This window comes from Myotis brandtii, unplaced genomic scaffold (genome assembly GCF_000412655.1).
Source record: "Myotis brandtii unplaced genomic scaffold, ASM41265v1 scaffold630, whole genome shotgun sequence".
Taxonomy (NCBI): domain Eukaryota; kingdom Metazoa; phylum Chordata; class Mammalia; order Chiroptera; family Vespertilionidae; genus Myotis; species Myotis brandtii.
This window is the reverse complement of record NW_005370412.1, coordinates 104378-128557: the sequence shown is the minus strand read 5'-3', so window position 1 is coordinate 128557 and position 24180 is coordinate 104378. Positions and strand designations below refer to the sequence as shown.

At 40.6% G+C, this 24180-nt stretch overlaps 1 protein-coding gene and 1 pseudogene across 1 annotated transcript in view; both read left to right on the top strand.

The window, feature by feature from the left end:
- Positions 1-24180, top strand: part of LAMC1 (laminin, gamma 1 (formerly LAMB2)) — a 119680-nt gene that overhangs the window by 431 nt on the left and 95069 nt on the right. The window lies entirely within an intron of this gene.
- LOC106723706 lies at positions 10567-12836 on the top strand (annotated as a pseudogene).

Sequence of the window (24180 nt, the reverse complement as noted above, 5' to 3'; positions counted from 1 at the left end):
GGGCGGCTTCGCTCCCCAGCCCGGGCCACACAGAATTCCCTTCTCCAGCCTCTAAACTAGATCCAACACTGAACGTCCCGCCAGGGCCAAGATGCTTCCCGCCAGCATCTCTCCGTTTGTTTTTTTTCTCTCTCTCTAACTTGGCCGAATTCTCGCTCCCTTGATGAGTCACTATTTCGGCTGGTTTTCTCCCTCTTCTTTGAAACATGAAGCAGAAGCTGCCACCCATGCTTTCCTCTCTCCTAGCGGGGCCATCACAGCGCATTCTTGGATCGGAGGCGGGAAGGTCCACCTTCAGCGCCTTTACCTTGTCGCAGTGTCTCCAGGGCGGAGGGTGATTGAATAAGCTAGAGAGGAAGGGGTCCAAGATGAGGGAATTCGAGGAGAGCAAATGCCTTTACGACCCACAACGCTCTATGTCATTAGAATAGAAATGCACTTTTAAAGTTATTGTTCTTTACAGTTCTTCAGCCTTACCGTCACAAAGCTATTTCCCTGCTAATCCTAGTAACAGAGAAAACAAAGGGAGGTGTCTGCACTCACTGTAATTGCTGGGCCCAGTTTTGTCCCTGAGTAAAAAGGCTCTCCTGCCTGACTTCCTTCTTGCTCTGATTCCATGCAAGTGTAGAAACATGTGTAAGTGAGCTTTTAGAAACCAGGAAAGGGATGTATAGAAAACTTCATTGCGGGGTGGGGGGGGTGGGGGGGGGCTGGATGAGGATGGACATGTTTATCCTCAAGGATCAAACATCATGTTTCAGCTAGATAAGTGTTTCTCCATCACTGCAATATATAAACAAAGGAAATGATTTATGTTGTTTAACAGAGTAACAAACAACATGACGTGTGAGAAACCAGCATTTGATTTGTGGAAGCTTTAATCCCTATTGCATTGGAAGTCTCGATGTCACCGGTAGCTGGTAGTAATGAATTTCCAGAGAGGGCAGAGTAACAAGCCATTCTTCTGTCAACGCAGGATTATTCTATAAAGGGAGTGACATTATTTGGGGGCCTTTGGAAGGAATGTTTTGTGGGCACATGGTTCTTTCGGTAGTGGTGTGGTATTTTCTTTCCACTGCTCTCTGGTACACTGAACTTTATACAAGTGTCAAGATGCCAGGGAAGGAATATGACTTACAAAAAATGCTTTGAAAAGTGGAGTGAAATTACTGTGTATGGAGTGTTAGAAAAGCAGTACTTAGCACCTTTGTTGTGGTAAGTACCATTTTATTGGTAGTCAAGGCATTAGGAAGAGGAAACTTTTTGAAAATAAGTTCAAAAAAGTGAAATTCTGAGACACCTCTTTTTCAGAGATGGAAGAAGTAAACTGTGCTGAGCTCAGTTTTTCAGAGGTATGGAAACGTGTAGAATTAGCAGGCTTGTGGATCGAGCCAGGGGCCTTTGTAAAGACTGCAAGACACCTAGGGTCTCAGGCTTAGTGGGGCTGCTCCTTAGCTATTTTCTCCCAAGTATTACATTTTTAAACTTGGCCAAGATTACTTTTGAAATGTATATCCAGCTGTTTTTGTTTAAATTGTGACTTGTTAAAGTTTCTGTGTTGAATTTTGAATGCCCACGAAATCTTACATTATTTTCAAATATTGAATATTTCAAAGCAAAGGCATTGCCTTGATGTCTCAAAGTGCCTGAGAGTCAGCTAAAAATTTCTGAACAAGAATCTTCTTATTGAGGTAAAGGTGGGGCTGTCAGTCTTGGCCTCTGAGTTTTCTGCTGTGGGTACCATGTAGCAAAAGGTTATTTGAGGTGATTTGTAGAGGTGGCTAGATTACTCAGTGATTACTTCTCTGTTACAACCACCATGTGGTGGGTAAGACAGTATCAGTCAAGTTAGGTTCCTACTGCTGGGAGGTAGATATATTAACTGTGGGTCTTGGTGATTAAAAGGTCAAAAGAGATTTTAGAGTTCACCTACTTAGGACTCTAACATGACTTTTTGCTCTAAAAATATTATATGTTTGGACTTGTTTTTTGCTGGAAGATTTTTTTTCCAGTTTTTTTAAAAAAAATAATATTCTTGGTAACTGCAGTTCATAAACCATCGTTTTAGAAATTCTAAGTATAAAAAAAAGTTAAAGTAGTTTTCAGATGACCATTGTGATTAACTGTAAAAACATTTGCTTTAAACTTTTCACATAGACAATTTCTAAAAACTTGACTAGAACCTATTGTACTTGTTCTTGGGTCAGAAATGATGTCCTGGAGGAAATGGTGTATGGTGGGAAGGGGAGGGAGATTAGTGTGTAGTAGGGTTGATGTCTCAATCAATATCTCTCCCTTTCTCACTCACCTCCTACCCCCCACTTCTCCCCCCCCCCTTTTTAAATGACAAGGATGTATGTATACATGCTTGTTATGATCTATACTTTATGACAAATAGGCAGGGATTTATGATGTTCAGCATACTCACTCCCTTACCCCAGTTACTCCATGGTTTCTAGCTAACTAATTATTCCCACGAATTCAAGTGCCGTGACTGCTTGTGCATCTATTAAATCTCCCCTCCAGTTCAGATTTCACATACCCTCAAACAAGTGATGCATATTGTGCCTTGCCCTTCCGGAGCACGTGAAACGCGAAGGGAGCGAGCGGTGTGAAAGAACGGGTTCTGGCGACCACTTTTCTAGGCTTCCTTTTAATGTTCAACTTTGAACACAGTACACTTTAAAATAAGCCAAGTCAGATTGCACTTAAGTAGTCGCAAGAAGCATACGTGTTTTGGCACCGATCGTCAGTCATTTTTTATTGTAAAAATAACACATGCCAGGGTGAATTAAAACAGCAAGTTTAATGATTAGTGAGTCTCTGCATCTCCAGTTGCTAAGTTGCTTTAGAGACCACCGTGCACGGTTTCTTATGTTACCTTCTGGAAACTTCTCATGCACACACATGTGTATATAAAATGACATGATCATTTTAACTGCTACCTTTTCTTTGGGGGCTGGGGGGAATGAGGCACATTTTAACAGATGGCAAGTACAAATTAGATCATTGTACTATTATCATCACTTGTACAAAAGCCAGGAAAATCAGCATTGGTTCTGAAAGTAGCCATGTCTCCAGGAGCATATCCAGTCATCCAGGGTGCAGTGTGTCTTCCGATAAAATGAGTTAAAGTTGCTGTGGGAACCAGAATTGCATTTTCTGCTTGTTGTGGAGAGAAATCTCAACCAGGCACCCTTTTCTAAAAAGAAGTCTTTCTTATTTTGCCTTCAACTTCTGGATCTTCTCTTCTAGCGTCTGTATGGATTAATTCGACTGCTGATTGTGTGGCTCTTGTGTTTTATAATAAAGCATAATAGGTTTCATTAGTATCAGTGGGGTAGCTGACAGTAAGATTGTGGCTGAGGATTTGCTTTGTATTTAAGCCGCCCTTTTCATTAACTTGATAGTCATTGTGGATGGAAACTTGGTAACCTGGGTCTTCATCTTGGGGGAAGGTGGCTTTCTCTCTTTCTGAAAGTTAGATTAAGGGAGTGCTTATAAAACCAACTCAGTCAAAGTTTATGGAATGCCTAAAATTTACACCAAGACCAGATTCATTTCCAAGCTCCTCATCAGCTTTAGCGACAAATCGTGATTGAACGATGCATTTTTCTCTCTATCTAAATATCCTTTTTGTGAATCTAAATCAAAATAATTGGTCTATAAGGATATTACATTTTATTCTGTTTGGTCCTCTGCGTATATACGTAGCATGAAACAAACAGCATTTTCTCCCCAGGAAAATCTTCTGCCAGGTAGGCTCTGACTGACGCCTGCCTTCCACCCGCCTCAGGGAATGGTGTGCTCCGGTGACTTCACTGTGGTATTTGCGTACCCCGGGGGGACACTATTTTAGTTTGTCTCACAAAGGCCTGATTTACACTTTGCAGGTCTCAACTTGAGACGTGAAGGCGCTCTTCTTCAATGGCCAGGGGTTGTTGAACACAGTTTTATAAAGCCCTTGTTTTCCGGTTCTGCAGTTCACTGCTTTTTCTGTAAATACCTTGTCCCAGTTTCCAAAGGATTTCAGAAAAACCTGGCACACATTCGGAGAGAAGTTGGGACTAGAAGGCACCCCCAACCCCTCCCCGTAATTTTGTCATTGGCCACATCTGTGGGAAGGCTAAGGTTTGCCTATTTCAATTCTAAATCCTTTTAGGAAGCTGGATATGCCTTTTGCTATGCACTCCTTCCCACTGTGCATACATTCTCATGTTACTGCCAAAGAGGCTGCAAGCATTTTAAAAATACCCACTCAGCACATAGCGCAGTAGCCCATAGGAAGGTATAGAAGACTGAAGGTCTCGCCTTCAGAAGTTTATGCTCTATTAGATGGACTTTTCCTGTTCCCTTGTAATGGCATTTCGATAATAAACCAGGAGTGCCTTTATGATACTTCACAGTTTATAAAGCCTCCAGGATATCACAGATTTGATTTTCACAACTCGGAGCAGGCAAAGGTGAGGATCCTGTGGTAGTGATTTGCCAGCAGTCACAGTAGAGGTAGATTTTGACTCCTTAGTCTAAAGCACTGGCTTCTGGGACTCAGCTTCTTTAACAAATCTCTCTCTCTCTCTCTCAAAAAAAAAAAAAATTCGTTTATTCCAGAGCAACTTTAAAATACAAAGTCATGTACACACTGGCTCAGAGATACCAGACTCCCTTGGTTTCCCTCCTAGTCCCTCTCTGTTCCTTTTTACTTGTTTCTGGAAGCCTTTTTTTTTTTTTTAATTCTGCTCACTCTCCCTGAATGAACTCTTAATCTCAAGGCTTCATCTGCAGGCTGGCCAGCTTTCTCCAGGCCTAAGCACTTGTTGGACATGGTCAATTGGGGATGTCCAGAGGCCATGTCCAAAACTAAATTCATCCCCATCATCGTCTTACCCCACTCAAAGCCGTATCTTAATGCACAGACTAATGTTTAACCCTGAGGCCCTTGAGTCCATCCTTTGCCAAGTCTCCCATGAAAGATAGCCGTGCCCGACAGGCTCTCATCAGCAAAGATTGCTCTGTTTGGCGAGCAGATAGGATTCACTCACTGCTGGGCGGTGGGTCAGCCTGGGCAGCTGTAACTCCACCCCTTCTTTCCCACCCATCTTCCCCCGTCATCTGCCCAAGACTCCACTCTTACCTCTTCTCTCCAGCCACGGTGTCTCTGGAATCCTTATCTTTGTCTCTGCCTGACTGTAGCTCCCATGGAATTTCACCTGGATCACTGCAAAGCTTCCTAGCTAATTGGTGGGCTTTCTGCCTCCAGTTTGGCTCCTGGTATTTGGACAGCCTCACTCAGGACTGAGCGATGGTTCTAAAATGCAAATCTGAGGATAACATTTCCTAGCTGAAAATTGTGCAGTGGTTCCTTAAGCCTTTAAGAGAATGATAATGTGCAGACTGCTTGGGGTGGGGTACAAGATACTTCAGAATCTAGACCTTCTTCATCGCTAGGCTTCAGTTTTGTCATTTTCACGCTCAGAGGGCTGGTTCTTTGCTTTGGAACACTTCTTCCTGGTGCCGCCACCTCGGGTATCCTTCCCCCGTTTCTCCCCTTTCCATTCTCACTCTCTGGCCTGGATTAGGGGTTCCACTCTGTGTCTCTTTGTCTGCTTCCACTTCTAGACCATGAGGTCTTTGAAGGCAGCATCAAAGGCTTCGTCATCTTCTCAGTTCAGTGCAACCAAACTAACATTAATTAATTGCTTGTTAAAAAACAAGGGATTGATCTGCCCCTTATCCAAAATGATCAGTTTCCAAGGGTAAAGTTTCAAGTGCCTGTGTGCTGGTTCTGTTACCTTGCCTGACTGGCTTGCTCTAAGATTTGTAAGAGGGACCTGCTGGGATTTGCAAGCATCTTCGTTCTTGTGAAATGATAAAGTTAGATGTTTGCTCATTTGGGCTTAAATTGACAGCTTGCTAAAAAGGGGCCTACCAGAAAACTCATTTATAGAAATGTCCCTGAGGTTTTAGAGCATTGTGCCAGACTGTGGTGACACTAATTAAGTATGTCTGCTTTTCTTTCCACGGTCTCTTCCCGGGGGCCAGCCTAAAATAACTGGGCCCAGTCAGCCTGGTGCCCAGGGCAGCTCCATATTCATGAAATAAAATAAAGCAGGCTTATCTCCTCCTGAGACAATGGCGCTCTCAGATCTCTCGTGGGAGGAGAACCTTGTGGCGAGGCTGGGGGATGAATTAGGGGATTTACAAGATTTCTTTTCAAACTTTAGGAGTTATATTCCCTCGGCTTCCTTCTTTTACTCTTTGTTTCCAACTGTGTGGCTGCTTCCTGTCATGGTGAGGGCGACATTGGATTTTTGTTATATCGTCTTCCTTGGATTTCTGAAATTGTGTTCGGATTTTTTAAAAAATTCTTTGCTATTTTATCTTCTTTCTGTTTTGAACGTTTCTGGAAATATTAATCCAGAATCATCCTCCTTCACATTTAAAAATTTTTCTTGAAATAAAAAATACAAATGGTCTTGTATAGAGTTTGGGACTCAGTGAATTTTGTTTGATGATAAATCACCGTGGATGTGAAGATCTCCGCTAACCAGGATGATTGCCCAGGGCAGTCACCACAGAGGCACCTGCCAGTGTTTCCAGAGATACCACGATGACCGCCCCCCCCCCCCCCCTCTCCCCCGCAACATTATAGTTCTAATTTTATGTTTTATGTCTTGACTGGGATGGAGGTTACATAGGTGTATACATATGTGAAAATTCAGAAGTGCACATTTAATGTTTGTGCACTTCATTGTATGCAAATTATTCCTCAAAAAACAAAAACAAAAACAGTCATAACGCAAAATAACATATAGGTGATTTCATTTGGTTTTGGTATGGTTTTGACTTAAAATAGAAGAACACAGAATCTGAGGCTTGATCATCTAAGATATATTTCTCTTACTGTCTTTCTACTTGCTGGCATTCATTAGGTGTTGACTAATACTTGTTGAGTGAAAGGGCAAATAAGAGAACCGCTGGTTTTAGTTGAGGTATCAGCTGGTTCTAATGGAGAGCGCCTTCCGCAGGGTGTTCAGGTGAGCTTCAGGCAGAGTCAGGGCACCGGAGTTCTTTTCTCACCCACCTTGAAGCAGGTTTTGGTTGATGCTTTGTAGTTTGAAGTGATAAGATGGTAAGTTTGTGGGTTTTGCTGCTGGTAGGTAATTCTCTAAGAATGTCTCTGCCTGGTGGTGTTGTGTTCTTGGTTCCAGCGTCTGGTTTCTATATATAAGTTGTTTAATTTCTGTGGTGAAAACGAAATATTCTACAAATGACTCGTAGCTAATGTGAAGACCCCATCTTCTTTCCTTTTTACTAGTGGCTTCTTCTCGTTGAGCCAGTAAGTCTGCAGCTTGAGTTGTGTGGCTTTCTTAGAGAAGTTTATGAAATGTTGTGAAGTATTTACAACTAAGTGAAAAGACCCACTCACTCAACATGAGATGAGCTTAATGGACTGGGATTCTGAATAGTTAGTAGACAAAGACCTTATGTAAATAAGGCAGCTGGTGAGAGAATTCTTCATTTATGCCCATTGTAATATGGGCTGTGCGGGTAACAATAGATGTTGAAACGTTATATCCTCAAGTAATTTGTAATATGTCTGAGGAGACGAGACAGAAACATTCATGCGCAGGAAATCGATGGGACAACATAAGCACAGCAAAAATAATTCAGTGGGAACCTTTTGAAGTGCAGAGGGAAGACCTGCAGAGCCCTTTGAATGAAGAGTGAGGAAAAGCTCCTTGGGTCTTGAAGAAAAGACCCAAGCGGGACATGAATGGAGGACTTTCCAGGAAGGGTGAGGTGCTTTCATGGAGGTTTAAAAGTAATCAGATCATGGTGAAGGCATTGTTTGCTTCCCACAGAGTAGAGGAGACATGTAGGATGGGTTCTGGGGAGATGAGGATCTTGCAAACTAGGTGACAAAAGAAAGTAAATTACCTTCCATTGAGTGGCCCCTGGTTACCTCTTTGAATCCTTTAAAAAAACGATCTTGAGAATCTCTCTTACTATATCCACTATGGAATAATAATATGAACTAACTTGTGACTTCTCTGAGGTTGGGCAGGCTGGGTTTAGGTTGGAATCCAGGCCTGTTGTGGATGGATTCTACGTTAGAACAGACCTGGTAAGTGAGAGAGAACTGTAGGAAGACCTTGAATTGGGGAGTGAATTGAACTTAAAATCTAGGAGCTGAACCTGGTGTCTCTGTAGACCTCTTCTTGAGGAGCTCTGGTTTTGGGTTGCTTCTTTCAAAACGGGCTTTGCACTTTTTTTCTTGGCAATGGAAGAATTTTAAATTTGGGGCACTTACATTCTTTTAAAATATTTAACTGTTAATGCCTCTAGGACTTTGTAAGGAATTTATTGAATTTCAGAATGAGATCCTGGGTTTTGTCAGCATCTCCTGACAGAGAAAGTGTACCTCATTGCCCATTTCCTGAAGGGTGGTCGGGGGAATGCCAGCTTATCTCTTTCCTGACTTATCCATGACACCCTTTCTGGTTGTTGAGAATTGCCGAGTTTAGTCCGGTTGCTTATGTTATCTGACATCCTTGAAGATAAAGCAGCCAGGCCCTCTTCAGGTTCTATTTCGTTTCCCCTCTGCTCCAAGTAAATTCTAACTCGTACATGGTTGCTTTTTTGTTGTTCAGGTTTGCTAACTGAATAGGTCTAACCACCTTTTATCGATTGATTGATTGATTGATCTGTAACTACAGTGGCCCTAGATTTCTTTGTCACTGTCATCACAGTGATTCCCTTCACCTTCTTTTCTGTATAAGTGACTTTGTAAATCTCTAACTCTGTCTATCTGATCTACCTTATCTCTGTTTCTATCTGTTATTTAATCTGTACCTTCTTAGTCTCCCCAGAGCATCACAGAGTGAAGGTTCAATCAGGGGACTCTTTAGATACCCTTAAAAAAAAGTGTTTTGTTTTGCTTTGTTTTATTCGCTTTATCTCTAAAGAACAGGGTCATAATTCCCACTTAGATTTTGTATTTTGGGCTGCTCCCCCACTACAGACTATCTCCACTTCTAGAACTCAAGATTCTTAGGATGGAGATTAGTCCTATAGGAATAGGGACTAATGGTTTATACTTGGTTTATACTTTTCTGTTCAGCCGAGCCTGGTTCCTCCCACAGTGGTTTCTGCTCGTCATGGACCCTATTCCTATAGGACTAATCAACTGTTCTTTACAAGTACCAGTTGACTGATTAAATTTTAAGTTCTGCTTTCTCCATAGTCCTGCTTAGTACACATGGTACTCCTGTCATGTCATCACACCATCACATCCTAGTGGCTGATGGTTTTTAAATGTGCATGCTCAATGTCTTTTCTGATGGGGAGGTTGGGTGGGATGACACCCATTGTTACATTTGAGGAACGAGTGTTGGGCTTAAAATTGCCCCAGTTGGTAAAATATAGAAGAATAAGTATTTTCTCAGGACTTTTCTATCAACTCTGTTCAAAGAGAATATAAAGATCGGAACTATAAACCCTTGAACAACATGGGTTTGAACCGCGTGGGTCCACTTATATATGGATTTTTTTTCAATAAATATATGGTTGGCCCTCTATATCTGCAGTTTTACATCCTTGGATTCATCCAACCTGGGATCTAACACAGTATTTTTGATCTATGATTGCAAATCCAGGGATGGGAATCCCCAGATGCTGAGGGCCAACTGTGTGCATTGTTCTAGGCATGTTATAGAAGGGACTTGAGCATACAAGTATTTTGGTATCTGCAGGGGGGATCCTGGAACCAATCCCCCCCGATACTGAGGGATGGCTGTAGTTAAGTTTTGGGGGAGTCAAAAGTTTTTGAAAAGGGGGTAGTGACAGCTTGATGACAACGAGTTGAACAGCTTTTCTTGAGCTTTCTGTTCACTGGCAGGGACTGGGAAGTTAGGGTCTAGTTGCCTTGGTTTATACTTTTCTGTTCAGCCGAGCCTGGTGCTGCTGTTCCTCCCACAGTGGTTTCTGCTCGCCATGGATCCTATTCCTATAGGACTAATGACTCCTGTTGTTTTGGTGTCACTAAGTTTTTAGATTATTATTATTTTAATGCCAGATCATGATCTGGTAGAGATGAGCATCCTGGAATTTTCATTGAAATTGTGTGTTCTTTTTGGAACTGGGAAGAGACAGTGGCTAAGGGTAAAGATTATTGGGGGAGGAGGGAATTGGAGACCAAAAGAGCAATTGTCTAATGGCTTTGGCCATGTGATCGCCTCTTCATGGGAAAAGGGTCATGTTCTGAGGGGTTGAGTGTCTAGGATTAACTTTTAGAGCAGCCCTGTATATAGTTTTGGAATTTATAGTATTTTAGATAAGTTCATGGAATAGAAAATCTACTGAAGACTAAATTTTTAGAGCTCTACTACAGATGATGAAAGTTTGTGGGAACATCTGTAATGCAGCTGTAATAAAATTTGTTTACTTGATCGGGATTGCTTTAGAGGCTCACACTGGTTCCTTTACTGCTATTTTCTGCATTTTTTTGCCGCATGCCAAGAAATAAATTAACACCAACTCGAAAATCTACTGAAGACTAAATTTTTAGAGCTCTACTACAGATGATGAAAGTTTGTGGGAACATCTGTAATGCAGCTGTAATAAAATTTGTTTACTTGATCGGGATTGCTTTAGAGGCTCACACTGGTTCCTTTACTGCTATTTTCTGCATTTTTTTTGCCGCATGCCAAGAAATAAATTAACACCAACTCCTGGTGGAATTAGGGGGTCATTCAGTTTTGTGGCTATTCTAAGATTTTGGTTTTAAACCTACATCCATTTGAAAGCTCTTCTCTCCTGGCACAGGACATGGATGGTGAAACCAGGATACCAAAAGATGGACTGATTCTGAAATTAACGTATTTTCCAGATGTTTGGAGAATGGAGGCTTGTTTTCTGTGCTGCATTTGTGTGTTCTTGTGTGTGTCTCTTGTGTTTTTATAGGAAAGCCCCTTGGGGAAGGGAGGACCTGCTTTTCGGATTGGGAAATAAAATAGGTGTTAAATTTTTGTGTGAAAACTTTTGAGTTTGTATTGCCATTTCTGTGATAGATCGAAGAGGCAACTTTGTTCCGAGGAAGGAGCTGTTGGGAAGGCTGGTGTTGGGGTGAAACTCCGAGGCAGTACCTAAAAGCAGACTCGTTCACATCTCCAGTGATTTTCAATTAGGAAGCGCGCCCCTGACGCTCTGACTCAGCAGCCTGACTAAATAACCAGGCCTGACTAAATAGACCTTGTTTTTGAAACTCACAGCAGTGCCTAGCTCCCTGCTGTCTTTTGTTCATCCCGCTAACACACAGCTGTTTTGTTCATACATCATTTTGTGTTCAGCTGCCCGGTTACTTCCTATGGTGAATAATGGGACACATGGGAGTTTGAACACCCAAGTGTGTGGTTATTCAAACAGGAAGTCTCAAGGAAGCGCAGTATCCTCGTCCGAGGAACAAAAGGTGGAACGGGAAAGGCCACGGATGGTTCTAAGCCTAAACCATCTGCAGGGAAACAGCTGACAGTTCCTGAGAGACAGGCCCTCGGCAGCTTCAAGGTGGGATCCTTTCTTCGGAACTTGATTCATTTAAAAAAAAAAAACGTTTGGCGTCTCCCACCCTAATCCATAAAACAGACAGAAATGGAGGTGAACAAAGTAACGTGACTTTACCCGTGGGGAAGCGTGTGGATCTTAGGAAAGAAGGTGCAACAACTCGCCTTTCCCCGAAGGCGACAAACACTGTCCCCAAGTACAAGCCAAGAGGTGGGACTTCACGGGGAGCGGACGGGGTGGATGGAAAGATGAAATTCTGCACAGCCTTTGGTCACTGAGCACTGGAGGACTGGGAGATAAAGGAGAGAGTGGGTTCTACACAGGAAGCATGCATTCTAGCAGAGCCATGGCGGTGAGGACCGTGTTGCCTCCGAACATCCTGCTCACGGGTGCACCAGGGGTTGGAAAAACCACATGAGGCAGAGAACTTATATCAAGATCGGGACTGAAACACATTAATGTGGGTGATTCTGCTGGAGGAGAGCAGTTATATGATGGTTATGATGAAGAATATGACTGTCCTATTTTAAATGAATTAGGAGTAGTTAATGAGTTAGGAAACCAAATAAGTGAAGGTGGAGTTCTTGTTGATGACCACAGTTGTGATTTCTTCTCTGAACGCTTGTTTCATATAGTTTTTGTGCTGAAAACCGGCAATAGTGTATTGTACCAAAGACTTGAAACAAGGGGTTATAATGAGAAGAAACTAAAAGATAATGTCCAGTGCGAAATTTCTCAAATTCTTTATGAAGAAGTATTAGCATCCTATGAGGAAGAAATAGTGCAACAGCTGCCCAGCAATAAAACTAGGAGATCTAGAGGATAATATCGATCAGATACTGAAGTGGATTGAGGAATGGATCAAAGATCATAGCTCTTGACTTATAAGACTGGCCACTTTATAATCACTCTTACATTTTCCTGCCCACATCATATAAATTGTCCAATTATTAGTAAACCCCTTTTATTAAAATTGTGCTGCAGAACTGGTAGGTGTATAGTATAAAGGTTTACGTTTGTTTGTTTTTCCCCCACGAGAAAGCTGAACAACCTTAAGCGTAATAAATACAATGTTATTAAAGATTGGGACTAAAAACAGTCATCATTTCATGCTTCAATTGCTAAAGAATAAATAAATATGACCAAATGTGTGGATGGATATCTTTTAAGTTTATTATAGAAGAAAATGAACATGATCTCTTAAAATAAAATTAAAGTCTAAAGATAAAATAAAAAATGTGTTTACCACCATATACACTCTAGGATTGTGGTTCTCAACCTTCCTAATGCCGCGACCCTTTAATACAGTTCCTCATGTTGTGGTGACCCCCAACCATAAAATTATTTTCATTGCTACTCATAACTGTAATTTTGCTACTGTTATGAATCGTAATGTAAATATCTGGTATGCAGGATGTATTTAGGCGACCCCTGTGAAAGGGTTGTTCGACCCCCCCCAAAGGGTCGCGACCCACAGGTTGAGAACCGCTGCTCTAGGACAAACATAGAGAAGGATAAAAACTCCTTGGGGCTGCAAAGGAGATCTGATTAGAGCTGATCAAGATAAGTGACTTCACGGAAAATTTTTAGATTCCTACCAACTTTGAGGTTCTTTGATTATATGATAGAGGACTTGTTAGAACGAGTCAAATCCTGATTTTAGATTTAAAAACGAAAATTAAATCTCTAAAAGAAGGGGGAGCAAACAATTTATATTAAGCAAGTAGGGCAGCGATGTTTAACCTTTTTCATCTCATGGCACATATAAACTAATTATTAAAATTCTGCAGCACACCAAAAAATACGTATTTTTTGCCATTCTGACCAAAAAACTAGGTATAATTTTGATTCATTCATGCCAGATGGCTATTGTTGTGTTGGCTGTTGTCATTTTTTATTTGACAACCTAAGAGAAAAGAGGTCAGTGCCCCCTGACTAAATAGTCAGGTATTTATTGCGTATTTTAAAAATTCTTGCGCTCACTAGTTGAAAATCGCTGAAGTAGGGTGATGCAAATGCTAAAGAAAAAAAATTCAGTTTTGGGCTTAATTAATGGGAGCAATAGTATTCAATCAAAGGAGTATTGGCTATGCTCATTGTATGGTTGAACTCTGCCCCCAATTCCAGTTATAGTAAACATGTTTACACAGCATGGGTGCTGCATCTTTTCTTGATTCCTTTTTTACCCCCCTTTTGCTTGTTTATTTGGTTATATCAAACTCGAGGCGAATTTCAACTCCGTGAAGATTTTATTTTATTTTAACATTTTAGAGATAGAAGAAGGGAAAGGGAGAGAGAGAGAGAAACATCGATCTGTTGGTTGCCTCCTACACACCCCCTACCAGGGTTTGAGCCACAACCCAGGCATGTACTCTGACCAGGAATCAAATCAGCAACCATTTGGTGCACAGGACGACGCCCAACCAACTGAGCTGCACCAGCCAGGACTCCAGGAAGATTTTGTTAATTTCTGGTTCCTTCTCCCCCCCTCCATAGCGCTTGCCATTACATTGTTTGATATTCATGTACTCATTCATTTCTAAAAATCAGTACAACAAACATATTGCATGCCTATGATGTAAGAGGTGCTATCTTATAATTGTTTTCTCTATTTCCCCATTAGACTGAGTTCATTGAGAACAAGTTGAGCTTATTGATTCATCTAACAAAATACTCATTGAGTGCCTGAATATAAAAGGCACCGCAAAGTGCTGGAGACAGGGCAGAGAAGACCTAGAGCTGAACTTCTGGGTGAAAAGCATGCAGTTCAGAGGACCTGACCCAGGGAGGGTTTTATTGGCTTTCTTTTTTCATTGGCTCTAAGCTCCCTAGTGTATAGCATGATACCTTTTCTCTAGGTGCTCAGAAGTTTGCTGAATGGCTGAGTTCCTATTTCTATGAGGCTATGGTCACAGAATGCAGATGCAGCTGAGAATGGCAATTTTGTTTAGATTTCCCCAAGGTGGGCTTTGCCTGGGGTTGTCGAACTTAAGTGGAATGAGATGGCTAGTGCATGGTGTGGCTTCCTTACCAACATCCTTAGGTAAAGGCTTGCCACAGTAGCAGAGAGCCCCAACAATAAAGTTGTTTAAAAAAACGTTTGTTTCCCTTTCACGGGGTGGTCCCGAGGTAGGTGGGCAGCTGGGTAGCTCGATCCACAAAGATGTTCTGGGACCCAAGCTCCTTGCATCTTCATGCTCTGCCATCCCTTGGGGTGTGGCTCTCACGTGGGTGTGGTGGAAGTTGGTGATAGACTCTTCTGTATTCCACATGGGAAGATATTGCCAAGGAGTGTGTGCTTCATTCTTAAGACAGAGACCAAAAGTGGCACATCATTCTATCACCTGCCGCTGGAGGGTGCTTAGTCACCTGGCCACTTCCTGTACACAGTGGAGGCTGGGAAATGTAGGCTAGCTGGGCACCTGTGCCCAGCCACACGTCTGTTACGGTGACAGAGGGAGAACTGATTTTGGCAAGCGGCTCTGGCATGCCAACACTTCTACTCTGGTGATGTCCTTGCCAGCGCTGTGCGGGAGAGCCTACCTCTGCCAGGTTCTGGTCTTCCTGGAACACCTTCTTTTAGAGCAGTGGTTCTCAACCTTCCTAATGCCGTGACCCTTTAATACAGTTCCTCACGTTGTGGTGACCCCCAATTTTATTGTTACAAATTGAACATAAGTACAGCATAGTGATTAATCACAAAAACAATATGTAATTATATATGTGTTTTCCGATGGTCTTAGGTGACCCCTGTGAAAGGGTTGTTCGAGCCCTGACTGGTTTGGCTCAGTGGATAGAGCGTCGGCCTGCGGACTGAAAGGTCCCAGGTTCGATTCTGGTCAAGGGCATGTACCTTGGTTGCGGGCACATCCCCAGTGGGGGGTGTGCAGGAGGCAGCCGATCGATGTTTCTCTCTCACCGATGTTTTTGACTTTCTATCCCTCTCCCTTCCTCTCTGTAAAAAATTAATAAAATATATTTTAAAAAAAAAGAAAGGGTCGTTCGACCCCCAAAGGGGTCGTGACCCACAGGTTGAGAACCGCTGTTTTGGAGGCTCCCATCCTGTGGCTCACAGTTTTAGGAAATGGATCTAGAAAAACTAGCAACCCCTGTGGACCCTCACACGCTCGGGCTTCAGGAGAAGAGGCTCTGCCAAAATGGGTGAGTGCTCATCCTGCTCTTCTCAGCGTGGCCTTCGCTCCCTACCTTTGCAGAATTCATTTTATTCTGAGATCGGACCAGGTTGGCACTGAGACCTCCTTGAGTCGGTGTTGAGTACGTAGCAGATCCAGGGCGGAGGAGCACCTCCCAGCCAGGATCCTGATTTAGTTGACAGTCCTGAGCATGTTTACCTTGGGCTGTGATGGATGAATCAAATCTGTTGTGAAATCCAGATGTGTTTTAGATCAAGAATTCCAGGAGTGATAAAACAGTGCCTGTTGTTTGTGCCACTTACCGGCCACCTGAACATCCTGTCTTGTTCTGGGATCTTTTTAAAATGTGTTTACCTTTTTCTTGAATATGAGTTCACGGAGGGCAGGAACTGTGTGTAAATTCATTAGATCAGCAACTTAGAGCTTAGGTACTTGACTTAGGGAATCGGAGTAAATTTAGTAAAATGGGTGTGTACACATAACAGCCACAGCAGTAGCAGAACCCCCAGGCAAACACTTCCCTATTCCTGCAGCGAAATGTACTTACACTTTAGGCCAGTGATAGCGAACCTTTTGAGCTCGGCGTGTCAGCATTTTGAAAAACCCTAACTTAACTCTGGTGCCGTTGTCACATATAGAAATTTTTTGATATTTGCAACCATAGTAAAACAAAGATTTATATTTTTGATAATTTACTTTATATATTTAAATGCCATTTAACAAAGAAAAATCATCCCCAAAAAATGAGTTTGCGTGTCACCTCTGACACGCGTGTCATAGGTTCGCCATCACTGCTTGAGGCTGATTAAAGGCTGCAAGGACCTCACACTAAGTTTAAGTCATGCTTTGTTGTCGAATGTCAGGAAAATCCTCTGCTCTTGAGCACTTTTTGAATTTTGGTTCACTGCGTCACGCTTTATTATATGTTATACCACGTATATACATAGACTATTTCAAAATTTGGCACCCAATAGGCATTTGGTAATTGATTATTATCTAACTAAATGAATAAAGCCCATTTAATAGGAACTTTTATTTGGTCAAAAGGAATAATTTTAACATTTATTTTGAGAATTTGAGTGGATGGGTTATTAAATTACGGTAAGAATATTTAGAAGTACATAAAAGAGCATTATGGAAATGTTTAAGAGAAGTAGTAGTGGTTGAATTCTAACCAAAAATACCCATTCTAAGAAAAAAGAATTTTTTTCCTTGTTTTTTTGTTTGATTGCTTTTTTTTTTGGTAAAAATGCGATTTCATCTCCAATACCTGTGCATAGTTTGTTAGGAACCTGGCTGCACTAAAGCCATCTCATTTGAGATACTTTTTGAATTGGAGTTAATTCTGATTTCTTGTTCTCAGAAGCAGATGTCTGGGTCCTTCCTCTATTCACACTTTATGCATCTCCCCATCTACCTACCTACTTAGCACAGCTTTTTTTTTCTTTCTGTCCAATTGTTTTAAATCAGTAGTAAATCAGTGTCCCTTAGAATCTTTTAAAAAAATTACTCATGTTGAGGATGAGTGTATAGATGGTTATAAATGATTTCTTTTACCCGTTGAGTTCTCTCAGCTTGGTTTTTGCTTTCTAAAAGATTGTGGTCTCCTTCAATTACCCTTATTTTTTTCTTAGTCAGACTCATTATCTTTATTTGCTCAGAGTCCTTTGCTATCACCCTTTGCCTACAATATGTCATGTCCTTTGGGCTTTATCATTCCAGTGTTGTTTTTTAAGGAATTTGCCTTCTCAATACATTCTTTTCCACATGCAGAAGGATGAAGACAGCAGTGGCTATTGCACCACTCATGTGGTCACTTGAGCATACTGTCTTGTTCTGGAATCTTTTTCATGTGTATTTCCTCATATGAGTTCACTGAGGACAGGAAGTTTGTTTTAAACCATTAGGTCAGCAGGTTAGAGCGAGGTACTTGCCTCGCGAAATGATAGGCATTTACATATGCTTTGGCTATCTTGATGAATCAGAAAACTCAATTCGAAACCGATAGGGAAGCATAGGGCTAAATTTAACAAATATGTGCAGGCTAATTTCCGGACATCGCCCTATTGTGGACAGTAATAATAGAAAACCTGCCTGTGTTCTAATGCATTTTCTTTTCAGAACAGGAAAGTAGCTGAAACCAACTATAAACTTGTTCTTTTTAAGAAGCCTCCTCTTCCTTTCCAGGATCCACGATGCCAAGTTCAGTACCTTTCTTTTTTTAGGATGGCAGTGTTTCTCAGACTGAGACTTGAAGAATTTCTGTCTCACTAAGTATAAAGTCCTGCAAAGTAGCTGTTTAAATTCCTTCTTCGTGTCATTTGAAGGTTATTACAATGTCACACAATTCTTAATCCTGATTGCCAACAAACCCAGAGGCTATTTCTCTGTGAGGAAATCTGTTGTCACTTAGGCTGGTGGTTCCCAAGGGCTCACCAGTAACAAACAAATCACCTCTGGAGTTTTTTGAAGTAAGTTATGTGGATTACTGTGACGTGCTGTTCAGTATTTACAAGTAAATACAAGATAAAAGAGATAATTATATTGTTTGTATAACCGGTTGTCTGTTTCAGTGCACAGAGACCAGAGTAGAAGTGAAAACTTCTTTATGAAGTAAATGAGTAGAGGAGTACTTCTTCCACCGTAGGTACCCACTACCCTAGATTTTGTGTTTTATTCCCTTGCTTTCAAAAAGAGACAGTTTTATCATCCCTAGACAATGGATTGCTTGTTTTTTGAGTTTATAAAGATGGTTTACTATCTATGTGTAGTCATCTACTGCAACTTGCTTTTGTCACTCAGTACATTTCTAAAGTGTAATTGTAATTAATTCATTTGCATCCCTCTGTAGGATTTCTGTTAAGCGATTATACTACAGTAACTTATTGGTCATCCTGTTGATAGACTTTATGTTGTTTTTGTTAGTATGAATAATGTTCTGTGCATATTCTTACACATGTTTCCTGATGCTCATGTGTGAGAGTCTCACTGGGTTGCTAGGTCATAATAAGTATTTTCAATTGTATGAGATCATGCAAATAGTTTTCCACAGTGGCTATGCCAGTTGAATGTTCACCAGCAAGGTTAATTAATATAAGGCTGTTGACCCAAATTTGGTATTGTTAGAATTCTTAAATTTTGCCCATTTGATGGTCTAAAATGATATTTCAGTGGCTTAATTTATAAGGTTGAGTATCTTTTCATGTGTTTATTGGTCTTCCATATTTCATTTTCTGTAAAATGTCTCTTCATGTTTTTTGCCCTTTTTTCCTTAGAATTTTTAGAATTCTTTATATATTCTGGGTACTGATCCTCTATCTGTTACATACTGTCTGTATTTTCTACCAGTGTGTGTGATTTGTCCTTTTTATATTCCTTATGATATCTTTTGGGCAGAATCTCTTAATTTTAATATGATCAAATGTATCAGTATTTTCTCTGGTAGTTAAAGCCTTTTTATGTCTTCATATATATATATATTTTTTAAGGACCTTATAAAGTTTTAAAATTTACCTTTTACATTTAAGTTCTTAATTCACCTGACATTGATTTGTGTGTTGTTCTTAACTCCTTGGGCAAATCCCTTTCAAACTTAGTCTTCTAGTTTAGTTATATTCTAGCTGTCTTTGGGCCTTTGCTCTTCCACATAAATTTTAGAATCAGGTCATCAAGTTCTTCTAGAACCTCTGTTTAGATCTTTATTGAAATTGGATGAACTTTATACATCCATTTGGATTGAATTGATAGCTTGACAATATTGAGTCTCTCTATCCACGAACATAGTATAATTTTAGCCCTTCTTTAATGAATTCCAGTAATGGTTTCTAGTTCTCTCTACACAAGCGTTGGCCTTTTTCTGTTAGATTTATTCCTGGGTACATTTTATCTTTTATAATTTTTTTCTAAAATTAACATTTTCTACATCTTGGTTGCTGACATATAGAAATGTAACTGGTTTTGTATGTTGATCTTATAACCACTTGCTTAATTCTCTGATTGATTCTGATTATTTGTCTTTAGATTCTCTTGGGTTTTATATGAAGACAATCACTGTAAATAATGACACTTTTGTTTCTTCTTGAAACATGAAATATGGAAGACCAATCCTTAATATTTATTTTTCTCTTTTCTTTGTCTATTAGAACAATATACAGAGTTTCTGTTTAAACATTCCCCTTAAATACTGTGATTCCCAAAGCTTTGCTAATTTGAAAGATGAGAAATGTTTTTATTTTAGGTTGCATTTCTTTTGTAATTGTTGAGGCTATTTTTTATTCTGTGGCATAATATTTATTTCTGTAAGCTACCTCACTTCCTTTTTTTTGTAAAGAGATGTGGTATTAATACAAAATTTTTTTCAGCTTAGTTTCTGACTTTTTTTGTTTTTGCTATTAAACCACTGTAAGGAATGTTTTGGGCACAGATTTTAGTGGATTAAAATAGCTCTAAAATATTAAACTTAGTAATACACAGGTACTGCTCACTTCTTTGGTAGAATTAATTGCCAAATTAGTTTCTTTCCATACTGTTTGACCTGGTAAGTGGTAATTTGGATTATGAAAAGTTTGCTATTTATAAAATTCGGTAAAGACTTGATTAATACATTTGTGTCCCTAAAACACGAAGTAAACTGTCTCAGTGGCAACTCCAGGAGGCACTGATAGAGGGCCCTGGGCTTTATCAGTTTTCATAACTGAATCACTGTTGATTGCAGAGTTTGATAAATTTCTCAAGCTCCTGAGATGTTTTAGGACCGTCTTCTTGGTTTTCCTATCATGAATGTGGGTCATAGACTTTAAGCTCTTTCCTCTTCTTCTCTTTAAAGTTTAATACACTCTGAAACCTTATTTATATCTGAGAAATGGATTGAACTTAAAGGTCTTGGAACAAAGAATGGTGAATCTATGTGACTTGGTAGAAAGATTGTCTGTACAACATAAAATGTGATAAATGTGAAGTCTTTTAGTTCTTGGGATAGATAAGCCCCAGGTATCATTCATCTGTAAACCCCACAGACATGGTTCTCAAAGGAGTTATGGTAGTGTCGCTTTAGGGCCATAGAGTGGACAGGTGGCAGGGGGCGTCTGAGGAGAGAGAGGAGAGGAGGCCGTCCCACACAACAAAGAATTGCCTGAATCCTGCCCATCTTTGCGGTTTCCCAGGGGACATTTGTGCTATTAAAAAACCCAGTTATAAAGATCTGAGCCTAGAATATAGCTTTGTCTTCATACACAAACACAGAAGTTTTATAACATAATTTTATTATACATAATTTCTCATGAATACAAGTACCGTGTAAATAAATATTTTTTGAGCTTAACAAGAGTTTACAAATCGGGAAGTCATTTCACTGCCAACAGTGTCTCTTGTGGTGCCCGTACAACCACAAGCAGACCACAGTCTGAGGGATTCTGTGCATGTATTGTATGTTCTTACTTAGCCTCTTTTCTAAAGTATCAAATGTTAACAGGAAAGCGTTGATAACATTCCGTTGAAATGTGCCTTTACAGTTTTTCCTACATATGAATAGTAACCAACATGTTATTTTCCTATGGAACAGTGAGATAATTAAATTAAGTGGAATATTCTATAAGGAAACAAGCTGATCAAGTTGGCAGAGGTATATTATCCTTCCTCGTGGTCTCTGCTCTGATAGTCTGTAATTTGTCCTGACATGTTACACCTACTCAGTTAAAGTGATATTCCTCTCTGTCTCAAAACATATGGGTGAGTCTAGTCTGTGATTACTTCTGACACCGATTTTCATTGCAGGGTTTACCTGTATCTCTGCCCCTTCGTTGTCTGTGTGTCTTATACAGAATGGCATCCAATCCTATTTTTAAAAATTCAAACTTATGTTGTAGTGAGTAGGTACAAGTGTCAGATGGGTTTGCTATGCCTTCTACTGTAGTAATCCCCAAGATTTTATCTATTGAAATGAGCATGTTTTCTTTTAATTCTGGTTTATATTATAGTTTGAGCTACCCCCTCCCCCCCCCTACACACACCCCTCGTTGGAAGTCATATATGTTGTAGATTCCATAACTTAAGTATTTCATTTGGGGATAGTAATGTGGAGGCATTACAAAATGTTTATTATAAAAAGGGGCAGGAGTCTGGTGGACTTGAGAATCATCCTGCAGCAACCCACCTCATGTGCAGTCTTCTGTGTCCTGCCTCCGAGTTCTGTCCTCCCCCCCCCCCCCCCCCCCAACCCCCTAACCCAGTCTGTACTTGGAAGCCAAAGCGTCTTCCTAAAATATCAGGTGTTAGTTATTTACCCAGGTGCAATCTTGTATTAACTTTTTGGTTTCACCGACTGGAGACATGGAAGGTAGGGGCTATATCTTAAATTTCTTTGTATCTCCAGCATTAACATAGTTCTTTGCAACTGGTGTATATTCCCTAAACACCCCCCCTCCCCCCATTATGGTAGAAAGTCGGAGGAAGTTCTCCATATTTTCTTACAACTCTTCCTATTTGTTGTGCACAACTGCTTTTTCAGTGAGTCTCAGTGGTGAGTGTCATAACGTTTTCCATGGTGGAGGGGCATATACATCGCCCCTGGTTATAGAGAAGATGCATAGGAATGGAAAGGTCTTAACAGGTTCTATTGTAATTATAGCATTAGAATAATGTGTGGTGGAAGCATTTAAAAATATTTTTACTTTAAAAAATTTTGTTTAATTGTAGTAAAAGAAGTCCCGCTTTTTAACCTTTTATAAAAAGGTATGTCAACACTGTATTGTTGACTTTTGATAGCTGTTTTCTCCAATGTGGAATTTGATTTATTGTGTGAGATTTGTTTTTGTTTCCTGGTGGGGAAATTTGTTTTTCTTGTCCCTAAACACCATCCTCTTCTATTCTTACCACATTGTAAAAAAAAAAATTAATCTGGACCATCTCTCTTCTGTGTGTGTGTGTGTGTGTGTGTTTTAACCCTGGATACAGCAAGAGTTGAGGCAGTACACCCCTGGTAAATTATATCTGTATTGGGTAGCATTTTATATATGTCCCTGTGCATTGGTCTTCCAAACTCAATATCCTTGCCTGATTGTGCTTTGCATCCTATATGCTGGAAATACAGATCCCAATCAAGATGGTATTTATTATTTACTAATTGATCTTTATCCATCAGATTTCAAAGTTGCTATTGATCACACTGGAGTGTAGGGTTTCATTGCCTGTTGACTCTCCCCGTGGATTTTATTACATTGTTTAATCTTTTAAAAGAAATTTTTGTCTGTATTTATATATTTACCCCATCCTTTGTTAGAAATGTAGGTTACTTCAACTTTGTGACTGTTGTCAATAGTGCTTTGATATACTCGCCTAACTTTATGTTGTTTTGTTAGGCAGAATTATTGAATTGAAACACATGAGTATTTGTAAGGCCTTTAGGTGTTTCAGTCTTAAACTCTGAGTAGCAGTCAGAGTGTGTCTTTTGCTCTAAAAATTCCCCTTTTCTCCTCTCCTTTTAATGTGAGGTAGTCAAATGAGTTTTTTGTCACCTGATGTTTTAAATGTCCAATATTCAGGAATTAGCAAATCATGCCTGCCTAGGATGCAGCTCTGATTTTGGTTGTTACAATGGATTAAGATGACCACCAATGCTTTGACACTTGTCCCTTTGCCTGTGGGCTGACCTGTGACCTCGTTGGCCCATATGGATAGCAGGTGAGATGACATGCTAGTTCCAAAGAAGTGAAGTTTCCACCTGGGTCTCCTGGAGCCCAAGCATCATGTAGAAGTCTGACTACCCTACAACCAACAGGCTTGAGAGGACATGGACAGGCACTCTGTTGGCTATTCCCAGCTGTGTCCAGCCTTCCGTCCATCCCCATCAGGCCACCATGTATGACCACCCCAGCTGCATACTACCAAGTGACTTCAGTCAACACCGTGTGGAGCGCAAGAACCACCCAGCTGAGCCCTTCCCAAATTCCTGACTCTCAAAATCATGAGATATAAAAACGGTTGTTGTCCTAAGCCATGGGGCTTTGGAGTAGCTTGCTGTGTAGCAATAGACAAGTGGAGCAGTTATTGAGCCTCTGGGGTATTGAGTATGAGAGGCTAAGCTTTTCTTTCCCAAGGGGAATTAGCCTTTCTTCCTTCCTGGAATGTTGCTTAAAAAGAACCTGTGGACTCCCTCCCGGCAGAAATTGCCCTTCTTCTTGGCTTCCACTAGAGAGCATTGGGAAAGGAGCCAGAGCTATCCTGAGGCTGTGCATTTTTGCATGAGAAGTGAAGCTTAGCTGGAGTTTCAGACCAAGTTGCTATCATTGTGTCTTGTGTCTGAGAAAACAGGCTGTTTTCTGGTCAGTATCCCTGCTGTCTACTGAATGGGAGGCAGGTGCAGGGACCACCTTTAAGCTGATCCCCAGCAAAGCCTTAAATGTGTTGCAATAAGAAAACAAGCTGTGTTCAGATTCTTGGTATCCATAGGTTCCTACCACCCCCCTCA